Genomic DNA, 13690 nt, shown 5'->3' with positions numbered 1-13690 from the left:
GCAAGCCTTTGAAGCATCGAATAGAAGGAACGGGTGACAATGTTTGTTGAAGAGATTCAAATACAATGGCTGTGATAGAACTTCTCTATAGATGACAGCAGTATAAATAAGGGTAATATCATTCATGAATTTTTTATAAGTATCTTGCAGTCATAACTCATATGTGAGATAGTTTCAAAAGACATATCTGAATTGTTTAAGAATTATTCTGAATAATACATGCTTGCAGATACAGATTGTTGAGAAGTGTGAATAACAGCAGTGACTTATTGACATTTTTATTGATGGTTTTGGATTCAAGTTTGTGTAGACAGGATTGTTGAAGGTAGAAACGGTTTTCAGCTCATACACATTTTGTTTTCCAGAATACTAATATTATCAAGTGCAAAGGCGTTCAAGAGTATTCCCTGAAACTAATATTCAGTTTATGAAAACCTGTGTATCTACATTCAGTACTGTAATTGTAATTATTCAGATCAGAAAATACAGATAAGGTGGTTGATATATAACTTTGTTTTGTTTGATGTTCAAGGATACTGAGTTGGTGCTCAGTTTGTTAAGATGAACTTTTTGTGAGGAGTCGGCACTCTCAGAAGGAATTTGGTGATTCCTTAGGGTTGGTGCCCTAAATATTGTGTACACGTTATACATTTGTGAGGCTGGATTAGGACAGTAGATCCTAGCAGCATTTCTCACGGTAGTTTTTCCCAATCTGGGTTTTCCACATATTTTCTTGTGTGTTTCCTTTATTGTGTGGTTGCACTTGTCTCAATTTTGTATTTCAGTTTCAGTTTCAGATTTTACATAGTTCATCAAAGTGTCGGTAAGAACTCATTTTAGGAAGTTTATGAATAGAGAAAGAGACCAATTTGGAAAATTTGTCAGAAGAGTACTTGAAGACACATTTGCGGAGTCCCTGTCTGGGAATTTTGATCCATCATCTTCTGAATAATCAAAAAATGTTAGAGACCAACCAGAGGAATAAGTAGATCCTTCCAATAGAACGTTTTCATAGCCAATTGCTTTGAATAGAGAGGGAAATGAACCACCAATGAAGAATATCTCTCCTATTTTTTACCTACCTTCCATGGGAAAATGTCTGAAGACCTTGATCATTTCCTATTTGAATTTAAAGTGTTTGTCAAACCTATGACTACACTACTAATAATCAAAAGCTAAAACTATTCACATCCACCTTGAAGGAATCAGCTCTACGCTGGTTCGTGGGTTTAAATGATAATTCCATATCTACTTGGAATGAGATAAAGACTGTTTTTCTGGACATATATCGGGACTATTGTAGGGTTAGGGATAGGAAGAACTCTTCAAGATGAAGCATTTGGAGGATGAGAGCCTAGAAGGTTATGTGGACCGTTATCTTTTTGTTCATAAAAGATGTGGAAATGGACTAGATCAAGATATTAGTAAGACTATCAACCTGAGGGGTATTGAAGATGATTCCAGGGAACCCTAAATTTATCTTTTGAGGGATATTGTAAAATTCTGTAGGAATTACTCTCAAACCAGAGCCAACATTAGGAACTTAAGAAAAGGGAAAAACACCTCAACCGATGTTTCTAAGGTGACGGAAGAGATTGCCAATTAAAAAACTAACATTCTCCTTCATCTTATCACAAACTGATAGAAAGACTACAAAACCCTTGGCCATTTACTGCCCCAAATGTAGGGAAAAGCATCCATTAAAGGAATGCCATTTAAATCAAGTGGACCTTTGTGAAATTTGCCCTAAGAAACATGACACCAGTGCATGTAATCTTCTTCCTGAGATAAAGAACCATTTAAAGAAGGCCCCTATTGTAGACAAAGTAAATTCCATTGGTCAGACACAACAAAATTCTAGCTATAACTCTTACCAGGAATAGTATGTTCCTAGAAATAATACCAACTAAGGACCAAATCCTTGGACGAATCAATGGATTCCTCCACAGATGCCAATGCCACCCACTCAAATGTAGGCACCTTGGGGTTCATCATGGGGTCCCCCTGGGTGGACCATGCCACAATGGAATCAACCACAGTGGCAACCTAACTAGCCTCAATGGCAACCCAATCAAAACCAATACCAACCATGGCAAAACCAAGGACCAAAACATCCATGGAATCAATCTCAACCTCTCTTGACTTGTCCAACACAACCTGTCGTTAATGAACAGGAAAATCAGCCACAAATTCCAGCCCAACCTGTTCCAAACCCTAAGAACAATAGGCCTCAACAACAGGCATATAGTGGAGATCCGAATTCTGTCATGATAAATGTCAATGTTCATGCCATTCACCTAAGAACATGCATGGTGCTAACTAAAACTGTTCCTAAAGAATCAGAGGAGGAAACCTCTGATCCTCGAAATATTGAATCAAAGGAGGACAAAACTATCCCTTCTCCCAAAGAAGCACCATTTCTTGAACGCTTAGGTCAGAGACCACCAGCTCTGGAAAGATTTGGAGTGAAACATGACATTCTTGAGGACTCTCAACTCCTTCGTGAGCTGAAGACAATAAACATTGAAATCCCACTTCTGCAAGTAATCAAGGATATCCCTGAAATCAATTAGGCTATCCCTTTGCATAAAAACTCCAGGAAGAAAGACAAAGATGCCCTCTACCATGCAAATTCGGGTAAAGCTCTCTAATGTCTTATTAGGGAAGTTGATTCCCCAGAAATATTGTGATCCTGGAAGTCCAACTATTACTTTGAGCATCCAAGGGGTAGAGATATCAAATCTTTTGATTGATTTAGGAGCTGCAATTAATGTCATAACAGCTAAAACAACTGAAAAATTGGGTATGGCTGAAGCTCAACCTGCAACAACAGCATTACAACTTGTTGACCAGTCAATTGCTAAACCTGAAGGAGTCTTAGAGGACATAATGGTCACTATTGACACATGGAATTATCCTATAGACTTTCTTGTTCTTAAGGACAGGAAGAGTAAAACAAGTTATCCAATAATCTTAGGAAGACCATGGTTAGCAACAGCTGCTGCACTTATTGATTGCAGATTAGAAAACATGACCATTTCAAATGGTATCAAGAAAAAAGAGTTGTCATCATATCCTCCCACAAAACCTTCCTTACATTCAGGGAATCAGTTTTGGGTGGATGCTATTTTGGGTTTTGAAGAAGATGAGATGTCAAAGTTAGCGATGGTGACTTTAATAGAGCATGTAGAAGAATAACAAGAATGTCTAAATAGGGAAAATCTTTGCTCAACAGATCTAGAATCAACAATTGTGTCAAACAATTGTTCCTTGATCAAAACAATAAATATTGAAAGTTTTGAGCACAAACACATCCATGTTCTTTAAATACCTTATTGGGAGATCCTTCTAATGTAAGGATGGAATAGATCAAATTGTGGTAAAAATTGATAAACAACTCCTCATAAACAGTTCTCTTTTACCAAAACAAGAAGATGAGTTAAAACTAGTCCTAGAGAATCATTCTGTGAAGCATTTGCTTGGGACTATAAAGATCTGAGAGTAATCCATCTAGATACGTGGAAAGTCTTATGATAATGCATTAAGAAGTTTGAACCAAGTTTTACAGAGATGCAACGATCATAGGTTGTCCTTGAATCATGATTAAGTATTTACTAATGATGACCGAGGGTATTGTCTTATAACATCACATTTCAAAAGAAGGAATCAAAGTGGATCCAAAGAAGGTTAAGGTTATTTAACAAATTCCAACACCTCAAAACCAAACTAAGGTTAGAAGTTTCTTAGGCCACACAAGATATTACAGGAGGTTTATAGAGGGTTTTAGCAAAATTGCAGAGCCTCTATTCACATTACTCTAAAAGAATATACAGTTCAATTGGACTAAAAATTATCATATCTTTTGAAGCCATCAAGCAATCCTTAACAACATCCCCTGTGATAAGAGGACCAGTATGGGGAGAGCCTTTTAACATTCATACTGATGCATCCAATCTGACTATTCGAGCCATCCTTGGTCGAAAAGGAGAATTTGGAGCAATGCATGCAATCTATTATATCAGCAAAAACCTCAGTCCTGCTGAAAGAAATTACACTACAGCTAAGAAGGGATTTTTAGTAGTTATGCAATTAATAAATTTTGACACTACATTACTAGTTACAAAAAATTTGTCCATGCTAATCGTGCAGCTATTCGGTATCTCATGAATAAGGCTGCAGTGGGAGGATGCACTATTAGATGGTTATTACTATTGCAAGAATTTGATATAACCATAATCGATAAATCAGGAAAGGATAATGTAGTTGCTGATTTTCTATCAAGATTAATTTTACAAGAAAAAACAATGAGCCACTAAAAGATACATTTCTCGAAAGTACTTATTTCTTATTTGATATTTCTATTCAGTCAACCCACTTGATATGTTATTTAAAGGGGGCTGAAAATATGGATAAACATCACTGGCCTAAAATGGTGGTGGAGGATACGCTAGATGAGAAGAAGAAAACTTGGATGAACAAGTGGGGCATCAATTTGCATGAGTGTCCTAGCACCAATGGTGAAATAAAAAGTTGTGATCGAAAAATTTCGAACTGCCATGTGGACAAAGCAGATTGGGCAGAAAAAAGCAACTACATCAAAGAGTTAGACCCAACTAAGGACCATGGTGAAATTCATATTTAGGGGCAGCTATCAAAGGGAAAGCGAGGCTGCTAGTTGCTCAATTGAGAACAGGATTGCATCATCTCAGGTGTGAGACCGGTAGGTGGAAGATACCCAAGGAAACATGGGAAGAAAGAGCTTGCATATTTTGCAATAAGGTGGCGGTGGAAACAAAATGGCACTTCATTATGGAGTGCATGGCTTATAACAATATCTGTACTCAATATGAAGATGGTTTAAGGTTGACAACATGCACCAGTAATTTGAAGAAGATAGGATTAACCAAACAGCCAGCCTCCTAGTCAAAATGTAATGTCCCCTACTAAGTTTAGGCCTATTAACCATAATTAATCTATTTCTTTGAACTTATGACTAACTCAAGTAGGAGACAAATCCATCTCAACATGAATCAAATCAGTGTCATTCCATAGTTCAATCAGTAAAATGTTCATTCAAATTACTATTTCTATATATTTATATATATTTGTATTTATTTTCAGGTAGTATTATAATATATATTTGTACTTATTTTCAGGTAGTATTATATTAATTATATCATTTTCTATAATTATATTATTATTAAGTTCTTTCTGATTATACCATTTAATGTCGTTATTGGCCTGATCAACTCTTATATATATATACATAAATTAATAAGTAAAATCAAATTATATTCTCTACAATATAAATTATTAGCACTGCCAATTTCTAAATCTCTAATCATTAGTCTAGCTAGTAGCTGCAATAGCAGACAGATCTGACATGCGTCAGATCTGGTCTGCCACTGAATATGTGATCAAGTATGACTGCCTTATAGTCTATATTAACATTCCTATTAAACATTACTATTAAATCCCGTATAAAAAAATTACCAGGTTGTATATATTAAGCATATCCCACGCATACCACCAAGAACAAGGGTGTTACTCCATGTAACTTAAAAACAGTTCTGATCTGATCTGATCAGTGTTGCCAGATAATATATATCTTCCCTTATTATTTTCCATCGTATCCTCTTAAATGGTCTGTCTTCCTATATCTTCTATTATATCTTTTCTCCCCTCCCCCTCCCTTACTCTATTCAATCTTGATTTATATCTTTAAGTCTCTAAGAGTCGTATCCTTTTGGATGAACACTTCATTACATGTCTTTTGATTATTAATCGTTGCATCTCACTTGACTAAAATCCCATAGTACTTTGTTATGTGCTTTGTTTTGTTAATAAAAGGGTTTTAATTAATAGTTACGTGCTTTGTTTCTTAAGCGCACTGTTCTCATGAATACCATCCTTTAGTATCAATTGGTTCCTGTAATATCTCCTGGTCTTATAGATCTAAAAATTTCTATATGAGACACAAGGAATATTGTCGCACACTTGACGGACAGTCCTCCAGCTTGCTGGTCTCATAAATTAGTCTGATTAATGACTATAAATGACTTCCTAAGCTAGAAAAGTCAACACTATCATGCATCATTCATCACCTAAGACATTCTAAACCTTTAGCCCCACATATACATGAGTTTACAATGAGTACATATGCACTTACCGCCCAGTGTCAATTTGTCAAACATTTAACATGGAACCTCAGATAAACATGTATTCAAGAACATTCTTATTCCTCCTTAATTTCAATTGCAAATGATCATACAAGTCTATTAAGTAATTTTCACCCAATGACCATACACTTGACACTAATTTCTGAGGACAAAGGCAGCCATTAAAGTCTGAGTACAAACTGAAATTACAATGAAATGAACCTGGTAAATCTGCAGTGGAGTAGGAAGCAATATGGTGGTCTACAAGCTTCCCCAAGTGCCAAATAGGCCCTCCTATGTGACTGTCAAACTGCTGTAATTCCGAATCCCTGCTATAGTCTGAAGACACTGTGATATGCTGCTGATAATACTCCAAACTCCTCCTCAAATAGGCCCGATCTTCTCACTAGAGGGTAGCGCTAAACTCCAAAGAAGGTCTTGATCAAAATCAATGCAAAAATGGCTCATAACAGGTGCCGATCTGTTGGTGATGAAGTTGTCTTCAGAGTTATTACTGCAACTCATTAATATGGCTCCTAAATTGCCCTCACTCCTAGCGGATTCTTCCTCCTAGACAGCGCCTTCCACCTTTGACGATTTTTGAGCAAGGAAGAGTGACTAAAGCATGAAGTCGAGGGTTATGTAGATGGCAGACCAGGGCTAACTCGGCCTCTCCAAACAATTAATTGCTGCACTCTTACCTCCAAATAAAGCCTCTAAAAGTATCACCTATGCTTACCCTTGAATCTGCAATTAATTAAGACTGAAATCGAAGCATAGATAGGAAGATATAAGTGAAAACATGGGTTCCAAGAGGTCTGCAACCTCTGACAACAGCAAGCTATTCTTCCTTTGATCTGCCTCCAAGTTATCTCCAAAATCTCCAAATGAAGTCAATAGGTATTGTCAAGGTTCTAGAATGAATATTGCTGATGTAGAATACCTTGAAACAAGGTGGTCTCCAAATCTGTAGTCTGAAGCACAACCACTAACAAACTGATCTGAATCTTCAGTAAACCCAATGTGAAGAGCTGGGTGCTCCTCACTCACAAGCAACCCCTCAGAAGGTCTTTCACTCCCTCAATTATGCAATCTATGGGAGTTTTCGTTCCCAAAGATTCTAAGTCTGCAGACACCCTCTAGGTTCTACAAAACCAATCAATTCATCAATCCCAAATCCAAGTCTGCCTTCCTTCAATCACCCTTTTCTATTTATCTTTTTCACAACCCGTCATGAAATACCTTCTAGAAGAGGGTAGGTACACTTTATTCATTTTTATTAAGTGACTAATTATTATTTTATTTTTATACTTTAGTCACTTTTAATTAAATTAATTAAATATAAAGTCACTTTAATAATTAATTTATTTTAATGACTTTATAAAAGAAATTAATTTAATTAATTTCTCCTTATTACTCTTTTTAGCCTAAAGGCTAAAATTGGGGACATTACAATCCGCCCCTCTTGAAATTGCTTGACCCCAAGCAATCTCCACTGCTCAATCCAAACACTCTGAAAAATATCACCACCGGGATCCCAAATAAAAAACTGTGTAATGTCCCTGTGATCATCATACATCTCCTGTGCCATCAGCTGAATCCACTCAATCAAATCATATGCTACAAGAGAATAAATCTCATGAGGAAACAAATCAAGTAGTTGATCCTTCTTGCCCCTAAACTTTGCTGGAGAGAAGTCGTCAAATAAATCATTCTTCTCTTGTACTCCCAAAATGCACCTCTGAAGCAAGTCATCAACGTGAGGATCAAATGTGTAACTATGTAGACTCCTCACTATATACACCTGTGAATTTCCTGCCATGAAACCTACGTGGAACTCTGAATTACTAGAAGAAATCCAACCATCACTGTCAGGACAATGATCCATCTCCAAATCATAAAGTGGATTTTCCATTATCCATCTAACATCAACTTCAAACAATGGATTATCCATCAACTCATGCCCTTCTAGTTGTTCATCCTTCTTGTTGTCTTCCTTAAATAGAGAAATAGAGTGTAGGTTGCCATCAGCAATTCCCCTCAACACATAATCCCTATTGTTTGATTTGAACTTCATCTCCAACTTAGGTACATTGAGGGTAAACTCTTCAATGTCTTGGAGCCATTTCATTCCCAAGACCACATCAGCTGCTCCCATGTTGACCACATAGAAATCTGCATGTAGTTCATAATCATTCAACAACAAAGCAAGACCACATATCCTTTTGGTGCACATGAGAGTGTATCCATCTACAACTCTAACTCTGAATCCCTTGAAGTCCTCTACCTGCAACCTACATCGAGCTACAAATCCTTCATCAACGAAATTCCATGTGGCTCCAGTGTCAAGCAAGGCTACACACCGCTGCCCCTTAACTGATCCTCTGGATCGGAAGGTAATCTCTCCTTGTTCATCAGCAAATACAGCTAGAGGAGATAGATTTCCATCTGGCTCAAGCTCCATTGCAACATTTTCATCCTGACTATCTCCTGGCTGGTCTGAATTTTCAGAATTAGGTTCATCATAGTGTACCCACATAGTACGATTTGCCTTCCCCTTAGGTCTCAAGGGGCAATCATGCTCTCTACTATAAGGCTCCTTGCACCAGAAACAAAGTTTCCTCTTCCTCAATTCTTCCTGTGACTCCTCATCTACCATTGCTGCTGATTTCTTTTTCTTATCAGCAATTTGTTGAGGGCTCTCTTGACTAGTAGTAGGAGTTTCCTTATAAATATTTTGTTTCTAGGTGTTGCAAACTCCATGCTCCATGCTTTCTTCATGGCTTCCTGAAGTGTAGGCAGATCAAAGGCTTTCAACCAGCCTCTAAGTGGCTCCATAAGTCCTTCCATGAACAAGACAACCAACCTCCTTTCACTAATGTTGGGCACCATAACTGACAGTCTCTGAAACTCACCAATGTATGTCTCCAAGTTACCCACCTGCTTCAACTGTGCTAGATCTCTGAAGTACATGTCTGGATTCTTACAATCAAACCTCTCTATCAATCTATCTGTGAACTCTGCATAGGTAGTGATGTGTATATGTCCAAGTGTGGTTAATCCATGATACCACCACTCATGGGCAGCACCCTCCAAATGTAAGGTGGCAAATCTGATAGCATTCTCTTCGGGCATAGGTCACAATGACAAATAGTTGTCAAGCTTTTGTACCCACGACCTAGTTGTGCATTTGTTGCTCCCATCATAGTAAGGCATGGTGATTTTCCCTAAAGAATACTGATAGTCATTCCGTGCTGGTGTGTGGTAGACATTTCTTCCACCATTCCTTCTACCCCTCTAATTCATAAACTGGTCGAAGGACCACATCTCTCTCAAGTCAGGAGGTAAAGTAGTGTACTCAAGATATGCCTGTCGCGCCTCATCTGCATAAGGAATAGCAACAACCGAAGGTTGTTCTTCACGTGGAGTGAAGGTAGGGAAAAGAGGTCTAGAGGCTGATCCTCTAGTGTAGACATCATGTCATGTAGTAGACCTGTCTCTTGATCTGTCTCTAGTTCTATCTCTCGCATCCACTTCATTGCGGTTGCCACTTCTACTATCTTCACCTGAGTTATTTGTTCTATTTTCTTCGGCTTGCTGATTCATAATACCAAGCATTTGTGACATCATGTCAATTAATGTGTCAAACTTGCGCTCCATTCTTGCATCTTTGTCTTCTTCGGCCATCTTTTCTTTATCTTTCTCTCTCAATGCTTCAGATAAGGTGTCCGCTTCAAGAACCTGTGGAATATGAAATTGTTGCCTTCGCTGTTCCCTATTATAATACCTTATCTCCCTCACGCTCATCAATCACAGGATGGCAGGATACAAGCTCTGATACCACTGTAATATGCCCTGGTCTTATAGATCTAAAAATTGCTACATGAGACAAAAGGAATATTGTCGAACACTTGACGGACAATTCTCCAACTTGCTGGTCTCATAAATTAGTCTGATATATGACTATAAATGACTTCCTAAGCTAGAAAAGTCAACACTATCATGCACCATTCATCACCTAAGACATTCTAAACCTTTAGCCCCACATATACATGAGTTTACAATGAGTACATATGCACTTACAGCCAAGTATCAATTTGTCAAACATTTAACATGAAACCTCAGATAAACATGTATTCAAGAACATTCTTATTCCTCCTTAAATTCAATTGCAAATGATCATACAAGTCTATGAAGTAATTTTCACCCAATGACCATACACTTGACACTAATTTCTGAGGACAAAGGCAGCCATTAAAGTCTGAGTACAAACTGAAATTACAATGAAATGAACCTGGTAAATCTGCAGTGGAGTAGGAGGCAATATGTTGGTCTACAAGCTTCCCCAAGTGCCAAATAGGCCCTCCTATGTGACTGTCAAACTGCTGTAATTCCGAATCCCTGCTATAGTCTGAAAGACACTGTAATATGCTGCTGATAATACTCCAAACTCCTCCTCAAATAGGCCCGATCTTCTCACTAGAGGGTAGCGCTAAACTCCAAAGAAGGTCTTGATCAAAATCAATGCAAAAATGGCTCATAACAGGTGCCGATCTGTTGGTGATGAAGTTGTCTTCAGAGTTATTACTGCAACTCATTAATATGGCTCCTAAATTGCCCTCACTCCTAGCGGATTCTTCCTCCTAGACAGCGCCTTCCACCTTTGATGATTTTTGAGCAAGGAAGAGTGACTAAAGCATGAAATCGAGGGTTATGTAGATGGCGGACCAGGGCTAACTCGGCCTCTCCAAACAATTAATTGCTGCACTCTTACCTCCAAATAAAGCCTCTAAAAGTATCGCCTATGCTTACCCTTGAATCTGCAATGAATTAAGACTGAAATCGAAGCATAGATAGGAAGATATAAGTGAAAACATGGGTTCCAAGAGGTCTGCAACCTCTGACAACAGCAAGCTATTCTTCCTTTGATCTGCCTCCAAGTTATCTCCAAAATCTCCAAATGAAGTCAATAGGTATTGCCAAGGTTCTAGAATGAATATTGCTGATGTAGAATACCTTGAAACAAGGCGGTCTGTAAAATTCCCTAGCAAGGACTTGTTCAATATAAAACAGATACTTGTTTACATAGCACAACAAATGATAATGAACGTTTCAATACAGCTTAAATTTGGAATCTCCCTTGTCTATTAAACGCATAGTATCTTAAATCATTTTTGATAACATAGCAGACGTGGATAATCATTATTCTCAGACATTAAATATTCCATAAAAGAGCAAAGGAGGGGAATATCTATTATGGTGCACTTGATGATTAAACTATGATTGTCGTTGCAGGATTACACGTACCGCCAGACTCGATATAGATGCCTCTAAGAACTACATTAACTTTCAATGAATTAACCAGAATATGAATACCATTCGATCAAATTCTCTTAGTTTCTATGGTGTGCAGAATGCTATCAATAGCTTCCCGATCCTCCACGCGTTCACGTCAATCTCTATTCCGCACCATTTCCTACGCGGCTCTGTTGGCTCAACACCCCACTGCAGAGATAGTCGTTTTCACACTTCAACCCGTTATCGGGTTTCCGAGACACGGAGGCGGTGTTCACTGTCGCTATGCGGGATTCACATGCGCGGAAAGGTTATGTGTCTTAGCGCCATTTCCAGTCTCTACTCCCTCGTGATAGCTTTTGTATGAACACGCATACCCGCTACTTATACCCCTAACTCTCCCGACGGACTACACTCTGCACCTTCAATCATGTTTCTTCTCCAAACCATGAGACCAATAGGCCAGCCAATGGCTAACGAAAGGTTTATTTGCTTCGAGGTGTGTAACAACACACACACAGGTTTCAAATCGTCTTCTCCAGGCATGATCGTTTCAAACTCACACTAGGCTTTTAATCACCAAACAAGTTGGCTTTATTTCCCGTAATAGTTAAAGATAATTACGGTGTTAACTTTATTCATCAATGCGTTAAAAATATTAATTATTTATATTAATCTAAAGCTAGGATATTCATATAAAATAATTAATATTGTTTCATATTTACTTTCCGCAATTTAATTATTGGGGAACATTACATGGTCTCCAAATCTATAGTCTGAAGCACAACCACTAACAAACTGATCTGAATCTTCAATAAACCCAATGTGAAGAGTTGGGTGCTCCTCACTCACAAGCAACCCCTCAGAAAGTCTTTCACTCCCTCAGTTATGCAATCTATGAGAGTTTTTGTTTCCAAAGATTCTAAGTCTGCAGACACCCTCTAGGTTCTACAAAACCAATCAATTCATCAATCCCAAATCCAAGTCTGCCTGCCTTCAATCACCCTTTTCTATTTATCTTTTTCACAACCCATCATGAGATACCTTCTAGAAGAGGGTACGTACACTTTATTCATTTTAATTAAGTGACTAATTATTATTTTATTTTTATACTTCAGTCACTTTTAATTAAATAAATTAAATATGAAGTCACTTTTTAATAATTAATTTATTTTAATGACTTTATAAAAAATTAATTTAATTAATTTCAACTTATTACTCCTTTTAGCCTAAAGGCTAAAATTGGGGACATTACAGTTCCCTTGATCGCTGGCTTAGTTTGTTTAATAATAATCACTTGTCTTCGTTTATTACTACCAATGGCTGCTCCTCCTCATTGGAAATCAATCATCCTTTAATAATCGTATCATGATGAACACCACCTTGCACTTACCCAATCGTATTATTATTGAAAGACTAACCGATTGCCTTATGTTGTAGTTGAGTCGCTTGCATAATTATTGTGTGTGCTGTATAACCGCTGGCTGCCTTTGTATTTGCCTTAGCATCGTTCTCCAGGATGTTGGTATTTATGTGCATTACCAATGTTGTTCTTCCTTTATTTATTGGATCATAATTTATATATTATAATTTATAATATATAAATTGTTTATAATATATATTAATTTATTTTATTTGAATATTTCAAAAATATTATTAATAATAAATTAATTAAATAATAATAAATAAATTCCAAATAATCGTTCGTCGAAATTTATTATATTAATTAATAATAATCCATTTAGGATATATATAACGATCAAGGAGGGGACATGACACAAAATTAGCAATAGAAGATCCAACATCAAAAAGAATTTGAAGATAAACTAATGATGATAATCTCAGCAACATAGACTATTTAGTCTTGTGGACGTCATTAAAATCTTTCATTCATTTAATGGCAAGAATATGATGGAGATGACTGGAAGACAAGACTTAAGAGAGCCCAATTCTAACAAAATACCTGGAGGCTTTGAGAGGAATACTTTTAGTTTTCATCATATCCCCTGCAGAGCTTGAGGAGTATTACACTCGACACTAAATATATATGGGAAAAAGCCTCTAGTTTAAATATGCATGCAATTACAAGGAAGATGATCCATAGCAATTTCAACATAGATATTATCTATTTTCTATTTCATTGCTTACTTACATCTAGAGTTCCTCCACTATACAAACCAGATGCAATAACAATATCAAATACGCCATTTCTTATTTGGTGATAAACAAAGCAATCA

At 37.1% G+C, this 13690-nt stretch overlaps 1 protein-coding gene across 1 annotated transcript in view; it reads right to left on the bottom strand.

Annotated features, from left to right (window-relative positions):
* LOC131065138 (metal tolerance protein C4) overlaps positions 1-13690 on the bottom strand; it is a 127250-nt gene that overhangs the window by 28788 nt on the left and 84772 nt on the right. The gene's annotated exons all lie outside the window — the stretch shown is intronic.

Source organism: Cryptomeria japonica, chromosome 5, assembly GCF_030272615.1.
Source record: "Cryptomeria japonica chromosome 5, Sugi_1.0, whole genome shotgun sequence".
Taxonomy (NCBI): domain Eukaryota; kingdom Viridiplantae; phylum Streptophyta; class Pinopsida; order Cupressales; family Cupressaceae; genus Cryptomeria; species Cryptomeria japonica.
This window is presented reverse-complemented; position numbering and strand designations above follow the sequence as displayed.